Below are 5,145 nucleotides of genomic sequence, written 5' to 3'. Positions count from 1 at the left end.
CTTCAGCCCGACGTACTATTTTGACAACACATTGGCAAGAGCCACTCGGCGCTGAAAAAGAAAAGTGAAACCACACTGTTGTGCTAGCTATTCCTGTACATAACGTGTTCTCGTTATTGTGCTCAATATCCTTGTGTTCGTGCCTGCGCGCCGATCTTTTTACGATGAATTCCGACCATTTAGCTCAACTTTCAGTTGAGCTAAGCTCGTGTGTTCTGGGAAAACACCATTTACGGTATCGCGTTGAAAATGAAACTTGGTTCATTTTTCAAAAACAGGTTGCAGTGACAAACACTTCAGTTGAGTAACTGTTGGCGAATAAGGAAAGCCTGAGCCTGAATCCAACATTTCAGCAAGTGAACATTCCTGTAAAGGTTGTCACGGAAGACAAGTTTCGAGAAGTGAGCTAGCCTTGCTCGCCCACTGTTTATCAACTGACGTATGTGATAGCGGGTGCCTGTGCGTGTTCCTGAAAGCACTCGTTTATAAATAAAAAAGAATGATGTACCAGTGGACAGCACCGACAATTGACTGCATATGATGTGGGCGCGCACAATAAAGACATTTGGAACAGTAGTATACTAGACAGCTAGGAAGTTCTGGAAGTAATAGTAGGAATGTTGGAAAAATAGGCAGTGAGTAATCATTTCTGTCAAATGTGTATAATTACCTTCTTTGTTTAATTGCTATGTTTCGCACTGAAAAATAAATAAATTAGTCAATTTTTTCTGGTGCCAATGGTGCATAGTCGTGAAAGACACTGCTTAAACGATGGACGATTGCAGAAGCTGAATTTACATTTTCATTCTTCACTACCTCCTAATTGTCTGCCTCACTCTAAACACGGGTGTCACACAAAACTAATAAGGCGGCAATAGGGGCTAGATGGCATGTCTTCATGCTTGTGATGCGCTGCAGGTAGACACGGACAAGAAAAAACGAGGACAGCACAAGGTGTTGCGCATCACCCTGTGTTGTTCTCGTTTTTTCTGGTCCGTGTCTACCTGCAGCGCATCACAAGCATGAACACAAAACTAGCCTTTTTTGGACATATAGCTCACGCCAATATCAAAGAAATAGCAGTTATTACACATTCAAATCTTTAACATACACAAACACTGGCAAACTCTATTGAACTCTGATTGTATCTATTGAGTGCACTCATTTATTTTTCTGTTAAAAATAAACATACTTTTAAAAACTCCGTGTCATGTGTCAGGTCTGTTATCTAGAACAAATATATCTGCTACTTGTCTGTGGTTCCACTTCACATACAAAGCAAATTGCTTGCACAAATGCAACGGTGCTGTACCCTCTTTTCTGGATGTGTCTGTTTACACGTCATCCCATTACTGTATTGGCGAAGTTCATTGAATAAAACTAAAGACTAAATTTTCAAATGCTTTACAAATTCAACAGCCTGTTTCATAGAACACTGCCCAAATTGTCCTTATGCACATGCTTCTATTCTCCTACTCCCATCATCAAACGTTATTTATTCCACAGTAGCGACCCGGAAACTATTCTCCAGGTGACCACTACACGAAATGCCTTGTTTAATGAAGGCACGAGTGTTTGCACACAGTTTTCTATTTTAGAATCTTCACAATGTCCCTCCCTACAACCAATCGGTACACATAACTCTTTGTTTCAGCACTACTGTAGCTTTCCCTGCCATTGCTTTGCAACAGCCTCCACAATTGCAGCAAACTATATTCACTGGGAAAAACAAGTGCTGCTAAATATGCACTACTACTGGCCCACTTGCTACCAAGTTACATGTGATACTCTATGCAAAGTTTCACGTAGATTAAAGTACAGTATGTGCACCCCATCACATGCACTATCCAAGAAATTTGAAGCCAGCACATTTCCTCTAAACTGAATAATTCATGAAGCAAGAAGCAATAATTTGTGGACCCAATTTAGTGCTGCTTCAACATACCGTACACTATCACTGCTTTTCAGTATAAGGCTTGCGTTTGTCCGCCTGGTAAACTTTGGTGGTGGATAGGCGACTCTTGAGCTTATTACGACTTGGTGTGGGTAGCTTGGAAACCAATGATCTCTCTTTTGTCCAGTTTTCTGAGAAGAAAAAAAAATTGAGCCATGAGAAAAAGCAAGAAAGAAATGATGAAAGAAAAAGAATTGGTTCAATAAGTAAAGTTTCCACAACCATACCTTGTGAGGATTTGGGACGACGAATCTACTTTCAGTAGTGGAACATCCTCTGCTGACTTGAGGTAGGTTCAGAGATAAAGCATCCGAGCGTGTGCTGATATGAGCAGTTTCTTGGAGGCTGTGGTTGGGTTGGAAGAGGAAAAAATAATTATTACTATGGTAGAAGCGTGATTGGATTGTGATTCATGTCTGAGAAGAATGTATATGAGAGCACTGCATGAGAAAAATAGTGTGCACATAACATTGCTTTGTTTGTGAATTTGTTTTAGTGGTGACCTTCAGTGGACCGTGTCTGACCAAGCCTCAATTAGAGGATACTAAGTTAGTTAATTTCCCAACTCTATAAACTACATGGTATGTGCAAATGTAATATCTATGATTGTAAACTTACGAAAATGTATAAATGCATATACATACTATAAGTTCACTTGGCCCTACCATGCATTGGACTTATGAGCATTTATCTCAGAAGAATAATTTGTGCAGAAATAGGTAAAACTTATGCTGTGATCTGTGTTACAAAGTTTAGCAGTAAAGATATTTTTTGCAAAAGTGAGAACGAAGTAAATAATCTTAGAAAATGTCATTTTAATCCACAAGCGGTGCATCCGATCAGCTGGACGAGTCGTAAAACCTTTTGAAATGACAAAAACCGTAGCGCATGCAAAAAAAAGCTATGTTCAAATGCAAAGCAGCGCATTTTCACTCACCGGTGCGCACGCCCACATGGTGCATGGTTATTCCGTTTTCGTAGGTAGTCTCCGAGCTCCTTGCTGGCATTGAATTTTCACGCTGCCAGCCGGTGAAGCGCCGCAGCTGACGTGATTCACAGGCTTTAGACACGTTCGCTTTGCGGCAGCGGCATGTAAATTTGGCGCACAAACTCGCATTGCTATATGAAAACTGATTTAAAACGGAGCTGCGTAACGCCGATCAAAGCAAACGACCGCGGTACAATTTGAATGAAATAACCGACCGAAGCGCAATCGATGCCGATGGGCTGCTGCTTTTCGAGCGTCAATGTAATCTCAATACTTGTCATCGAACAATTAAGCTCTTGTATTAACTCTAGAAGTAACATAAAAACTGGTCCCTACTAGCTGTATGCAAAATGACACGGTAACTAAGCTTTTAACAATCTTCTGATACATTCTGAAATAAATTTTTTGGCCGCGCTGTGCGCCCCTAACACGGAAAATGGGAACTAACTTATCCGACCGCTAAAAGAGGAGTCAGTAGCTCCACTCTCCGCGCATATCGATGGAACTCGCCGCGGTTGATTTTTTCGCCCTCTGCGGCGATCGCTGGAACTTGAGACTTTCCGGGGCCTGCCTTGACCTAGAAAGTAGTGACACTCTCCTCCGCGCGCGCGTTTTCCTCCTCAATTCTGCTCGGATTTCTCCCCTCCCCTGGCCGGCGCGCTGAACCCTCCACTGGCTCTCCACAGCCGCATTAGAATCACTGCGCGCGCTTGTTTAATCGGCCCCTTAAAGCATTAAATGAGAACCTGCCTCTTAAGCAAGAGTCATGACGAAAGTGGGCTTGCGATAGAACAAATTCAGTGACAAATATATTTTTTAGGACGCTTCGATAAATACAAATAAGCGCTTCGAAAAAAAATGAGTATACCAAGTGGCGGCTGAGCGGTTTACCTCTCCGTCGCCGCCGCGGCTGTGCGTAACGCGGAGTTGTATTAAGCGCATATAATGTAACCAGCATAAAGTATAGGCGAGAATTTTTTTTCATAACTGTGGTCTTGATGAGCTCAAAGAAGGCAGCCAGGAAGGAATGTGGTGGTTTACTTAAATTGAATTGGGCCAAATGAGTGGGCCCGCAGCCTTTTTGCGTCAATGCCGCTGTGAGACACGCACGCACGTACACGATACAGGCACGCAGGCACACACACGCTCATACACACGTGATAAAGACACTCACATACACAAACACACGCACATAGATACGCACGCGATACAGACACACACGCACATAGACGCACACAATCATACGCATGCGATACAGGCACGCACGCACATAGACACGCGATATAGATACCCACATACATGCACACGCGCGTACACACGTGATACAGACACGTGCGTGCACATGCGAACAGACACGCACACACTTACATACACATGCGCATACACACGCGATATAGACACGCACGCACACACATATACACGCACATACAGAAGCGACACAGACGCCCACATAAATACGCGCGCGATATGGAGACGCAGGCACATACATGCACACGCGATACAGACACACACGCACATACACAGCGATACAGACACGCACGCACATACATGCACACGCGCATGCACATGCGATACATGCACACACGCACATACATACACACGCGATACAGGCACGCACACACATACACGCGCCCGAAAACACACAAACGCACGCACGCGCAGGCGCACACATACGCACACACAGGTGCGTACACGCACAAACACGCGCGAAGACACCTACACAAACGCACGCACATGCACGCACACGTTAACGCGTGCGCACACGCACATACAGACGCAGGCGCACATATGCACATACAAACACGCATACACCTGCACACACCCGTACGCACACGCCTGGAGGGTTGACGCCTGGAGGGCTCATGGCGTGCGTGAGAAAACTGAAAGCGCGCGAAGTTTGCTTGCGCTCGCTTCTCGTGACGTCAGAGTCACCTGACTGGGAGGTATCGCGCGTCGCAGCCATTCAGCGTTGCGGATTTGCCGGCTCCGTGAAAGAGAGGGTGAAGAAAGAGGAGGTTGACGGCCCGACGAGGGTGAGGAAGTGTGGATAAAGGAGCACCGCTACTTTCCAACATCAAGGGGCTTTATCCCAGCGGCCCAATCGACCCTAGAGCACCTGGTGGTTGGTGAGAGCAAGTGGCCTGCGCTTCCTGTTTCGGTTTCACTGGCGCGAATTTGGATTACTCTGCGTAAGCGACGTTTG

Source organism: Rhipicephalus sanguineus, chromosome 3, assembly GCF_013339695.2.
Source record: "Rhipicephalus sanguineus isolate Rsan-2018 chromosome 3, BIME_Rsan_1.4, whole genome shotgun sequence".
NCBI lineage: Eukaryota > Metazoa > Arthropoda > Arachnida > Ixodida > Ixodidae > Rhipicephalus > Rhipicephalus sanguineus.
The sequence above is the reverse complement of the archived record's forward strand: the minus strand, read 5'-3'. Positions refer to the sequence as shown.